This window comes from Anolis sagrei, chromosome 2 (assembly GCF_037176765.1).
Source record: "Anolis sagrei isolate rAnoSag1 chromosome 2, rAnoSag1.mat, whole genome shotgun sequence".
Classification (NCBI taxonomy): domain Eukaryota; kingdom Metazoa; phylum Chordata; class Lepidosauria; order Squamata; family Dactyloidae; genus Anolis; species Anolis sagrei.
The window spans coordinates 192,970,404-192,976,112 of NC_090022.1; positions in this window are offsets into that span (position 1 = coordinate 192,970,404).

Sequence of the window (5,709 nt, forward strand, 5' to 3'; positions counted from 1 at the left end):
CAACCCCTCCATCTGTAATACTTCGGGTGACTCAGCTTTCATGGGTGGGGCATCATTGGATTTTGCCGCTTCCCCCTTGGTGTGCAGATCTACAAACGGGAAACGGCAAAGTCTCACATAGTAAGGAACTAAAGTCTTGCAGGGTGAAAGGAAGGCTTGCAGGGACAAGAGCAAAACAGCTGGAAAACATTTAAAAGGCAGGTTTCCCAATCGCAGAAAAAGCACAGTCAGACATCATCTCACAAAGACTTTTGAAAAAAGACCCAAAAAAAGCAAAGACATAGTGTGCTCTCCTCTTTGTTTACATACTGTCAGTGTGGCAGTTCCTCCACAGGAGAGCTAGTAGTTCTTAATATCCCACATACAGTGAAAATAATGGAAGGTATGCAAAAGACAGGTCTAATTTTCCCCCATATTATTTCCAATTTTAGCTCTAACTACTTTTCAACTGCACAATATCCCCCTGCTGTAAGTTTTGGTCTGAATCTTATTGTTAGTTCGAAATAGAACAGATTCACTGAAATGCAGGCCAACCTATTAATTCATCATACGAAACCTACTGCTACTTCATGACACTAGAACAGGCACAGGCAAACTTTCTAACTTGTAGGCTGCATTCTAGGAGGACTGGCTGCCCAGTGATGGAGGGAGGGAGGGTGGGAGGGAGGGAGGGAAGGAAGAGGGAAGGAAGGAAAGACAAAAGGGAAGGATGGATGAAGGAGGAAGGAAAAGGAAGGAAGGGAGGAAGAGAAGGCTGGAAGGGAGGGAGGGATAAAGGAAAAAGAGCAGGAAGGAAAGAAAAAGGAAGGAAGGAAGGAAGAAGGACGGAAAGAAAGAAGGAAGGGGGAGTGAGGGAGGACAGAGGGAAGGAAGGAAAGACAAAAGAGTGGAAGGGAATGGAGGGAAAGAGAAAGAGGGAGGGGAGGAAAGAGAGGGAAGGAAAGTCAAAAGGGAAGGAAGAAAGGAAGGAGAGAGAGGGAAGGAAGGAAGGACAAAAGGGTGAAAAGGAAGGAGAAAGAGGGAGGTAAGGATGAAAGAAAGAGAGTAGGAAGGAAAGATAAGATAGGATGGTGAGAGAGAGAAGGGCCTGAGAAAAGAGCCCAAGGGGCTACATCCAGCTCCCAGGCCTAGGTTTCACTAGAGCATGAATCCACTTTAAATCCAGTTTCTGTCACATTAAGAATTCTGGGATTTGTAGTTTAGTGAGACTGTTAAAGGCTCCTCCCTAAACTACAAACCCCAGAATTCTGCAGGAGGAAGAAACCGGCTCAAAAGTGGATTCATTCTCTAGTGGGATGGGTTCACACTGTATCCATAGTGCATCTACAGTGGGACCTTGATATCCTCTGGACTTTAATTCCAGACCTCAATGGATCCCAAAAGCTGGTGAGGCTCAGGTCTCATAATGAACAGTGATGTAGTAAAATGGCATCCCTTATCTAAAATGGCAAGGTTTCCTGTTTTTGTAGTTTTCTCAGAATATTTCCAACCATGGCAGATTAAATCCATGGATGTGGACTCAATGGATAAGGGAGACCAACTATGCTACGGTTGGAACCCACCAATAAAATAAAAATCGTCATGCCAAACTGCATACTTAAAAAAACTATTTCCATCCAGCTTGTGGCCACCCTCTTATGCTTTGGGTCTGTAATGTCCATAATTGGCTATCCTGGCTGAGCATGTTGAGAGTTGTCAGCAGAAAATTAAATCTGCAGCAAGGGCAGCTGGAAGCTCACATGTCATTAGTGCATTGAAGCTACTTATCCAGGCTTTAAAGGAGCTTTCCAAGGTGCTAAACTCCTTGCCTAAATAGGTTCAGCACTTGGATAGCTCCTGTAAAGCTACTGATAACCTGGAGTGCATTCACAGCTCCATTAATCTGGATCTATTGACTGATCAACAGTCAATAGCTCAAGAGCTAAGTTCACTGGTAGTAGGACAATACAACATATACCAAAAAAACCCAGTCAGCCTTCTACATTTGCGGGTTCACTTTAGGAGATTTGACTATTTGCAGAATATCCATCCAAGAGCCACGAAGCTGTTCTGGAGGATCTAGAGATTCCTAAAGGAAAAAAATTCTCTCGGCATTTGTACGTCCTGCAGTATAAATCTTTGGAAGTACTTGACTATAGAGTTGCACTAGATGATCAAAAGACTCCTAGAGTGATGTTTTCTCAGATAAAAAATAGTAGGGGGTTTTATTCACAGTTTTTCCACTTTCATGCAATCCTACATCATGGACCTCGGTGAATGTGGAGGACTGATTTTAATATAATTGGTTCCACTGCTCACCTGGAATCAAAATCTACCCTCCTGCCATCTCAACTCATTAATAATAATAACAATAATAATAATAACTGGAAAAGCTGACACGATATGAGGATTTAAAGATCGAACTGCAAAGACTCTGGCACAAACTAGTAAAGGTGGTCCCAGTGGTGATTGGCACACTGGGTGCAGTGCCTAAAGATCTTGGCCTGCACCTAAACACAATCGGCGCTGACAAAATTACCATCTGCCAGCTGCAGAAGGCCACCTTACTGGGATACATCACACAGTCCTAGACAATACAACAGCCAGCAGAGTGTCTGCTGTGGACTCATCTTGTTGTGTTTCGAAGAAGAAGAAGAAGAAGAAGAAGAAGAAGAAGAAACAATAGATTGCATCCTCAGCTGCTCCACAAAATGTTCAGTATTAATATTACAGGCATTTCATCCCAAATCCGACTGGTCTGTCTAGTTGAGCCTCTCACATTCCTTGTTAAACCAATTCAGGGTGATTAAATGCCAAAGCAACCCTCAGTGTTTGTCTTCCTCAACATGAGCCAACACAAAGACTGAAGTTACTCTGAGAGTCAGTGCCCAGATCATGGTACACGCTCCCTATCCTGGTCTACCCTGGGTTCATTCTGCTTAATAATTGCTGCAGGCATTTTAATCTTAGTTGTGTACTGTCTTCATGACATTTTCTGGTGAGTCTGTGAATGAGAGCCCTCAAAGACTTCCTACACAATGTAACAAAATTTGAAAATTGTTCTGTTTCTGGTTTGAAGGTCTTATTTCCTATTCAATTGCATTGTACTTACTTTGAAGTTGTAAGTTTTTACAATTTAATAAACTTTCCCTCACAATATGCCCAAAGTACAACAGCATCAGTTTAGTCTTCTTGATTTCTAGGGAGAGTAAGGCTTAATTTGCCCTAGTACCCATTTATTGGTTTCTTTAGCAGTTTTTATGATACAACCAATTAGGAAATGACATTTATAACCCAGGAACAAAAAGCCTTTGACAATACAACAAAAATTGTGCTACATAATGTTATCAGTAGCCCTGCTTAGGTCTTTTAGACTCCGATCCATTGCTACCCTTAGTGTCTATCTATCTGAAATGCAGTCTTCCACAATTGAAGGGAGATGTTGACAAGCTGGAATGTGTCCAGAGGAGGGTGACTAAAATGATCAAGGGTCTGGAGAACAAGCCTTATGAGGAGCAGCTTAAAGAGCTGGGCATGTTTAGCCTGCAAAAGAGAAGGCTGAGAGGAGACATGATGAGGGCCATGTATAAATATGTGAGGGGAAGTCATAGGGAGGAGGGAGCAAACTTGTTTTCTGCTTCCCTGGAGACTAGGATGCGAAACAATGGCTTCAAACTACAGGAAAGGAGATTCCACCTGAACATGATGAACTTCCTAACTATGAGAGCTGTTCAGCAGTGGAACTCTCTGCCCCAGAGTGTGGTGGAGGTTCCTTCTTTGGAAGCTTTTAAGCATCTGTTGAGAGTGTTTTGAATGCAATTTTCCTCTTTTTGGCAGGGGGTTAGATTGGATGGCCCACAAAGTCTCTTCAACTCTATGATTCTATGATGCTACTGCCTTCAACTTTATCAGGGATTGTTGCTTTTTTTAGCAAATCATCTCTCCTCACAATATGGACAAAGTATGACAGCCTCAGTTTAGTCTTCTTGATTTCTAGGGAGAGTTAGGTTTGATTTGCTCGAGTGCCCATTTATTGGTTTCTTTAGCCGTCTACAACATTCAGAGAACTTTTCTCCAAACCACATCTCTAATTAGATGATTTTCTAACAGTAGTTTTGCACTTATTTATTTATTTATTTCGTGTACTTCTACCCCGCCCTTCTCAACCCCCGAGGGGGGACTCAGGGCGGCTTACAAAAGGCACAATTCAATGCCTACACAATAATACAGATAAAAATATCTGTATTATATCTGTATCTGCACTGGTTTTATATTCTGCTTAGTTTTTATCACGGCTGTGGCGGGGGTTAGATTTTTATTTTGCATTTTATTTTGAGTCTTTGTGAGCTGCCAGGGAAACTATTAAGTGTTGCATTTTAAAAAAACACAGGTGCACACACAATAAGAAGAAGCACAATATAATCAATGCATTTCTAAAGGTCCCCTAATTCAGGCAAAAGAGGGTTAAGACTAACATAAGCTGAACCACCTGGCATTTGGAGAAGTGGCTTTTTCTGGCCTTTCGTTTCCCATCTTGCGCAAGCAACCGCTTCTGGGAAAGCAAACCAAGATTTTCATCTAAATTAAGAGGGAAAATATCTAATGTCATTTACAAGTGCCGCTGTTTATAGCAAACAGGGCAGAAATTCAACCTTTTTCTTTAGAACTGAAAGTAAAGGGAGGAGAGGAAATTCAACCCAGAAAAAGCAAACAAAGCTTTCTGGTGAAAACTCTGGCTCTGTTACAAAACTGTATCAATTCCAAAGGGAGGGGGGAATATGACAAAAGGACACTTTATCATTGCAAGGGTGGGGGAGTGTTAGGCTTTAATATCCTATATAGTATTGTTCACTTAAAGTCGACTGAATATATGTAATAATAACCAAAAATCCATATGAGAAATGGGCAGCCTTCAATATGACAACTCCAATAACCTTAGACAGCATAGCCAATGATGGGAGTTGCAGTCTAACAATATCTGGAAGGCTACATGTTCCTTCCCCTTGAGTTAGGTGGTAAGATTATTAATGACTAAGGAGATGAAACTATTATCACCCCCCACCTCCCAACCAAATTCCTTTCCTGATGTGCCTTAGCAAAAGTTCCCTCCTTATCCATGAGATTGTACATTTTTCGCTCTTGGGCCATGAATAAATTCAGTCCATGGATGGTTGAGAAGAAGTTTCTCAGGTGGATCCACTTCACATGGGCTGAAATTCTAGAGTTCATCCCAACTAGATGAACTGAATTTATTTACGTGTTGATTCCCCATTCAATAGTTGACCTAATTGATCTATTTTAGCTGGGACTGAGCCACAAGATTCCAGTCATATGGGTTGCATCTACAGTGTAGTATCAATGCAGTTTGACTCCACTTTAACTGCCGTGGTTCCATGCTATGGAATTCTGGGACTTGTAATTTGGTGTTATGGAAAATTAGACCCCAAAATTATGCATTATGAGATGCGCTCCATTGGGACATACAGCAAGCCTGTATTGCCTATTCCATTTATCCTGTAGTAACCTTTTCGTGAATTACCCTGGCATGTTGCCCCACCACACCTCGAACTACAGGATATAATTCCCCAGTTATCATAATCCTCTCCAAATGCCCCAGGAAAACTCAGGGGACACACAATGGGTTTGTGCAAGAATCTTTTAGTCTTTTGTTTGTTTGTTTTCCCTAATATGATTGATGAAGGCAAGATGAAAATACATAATACACATATT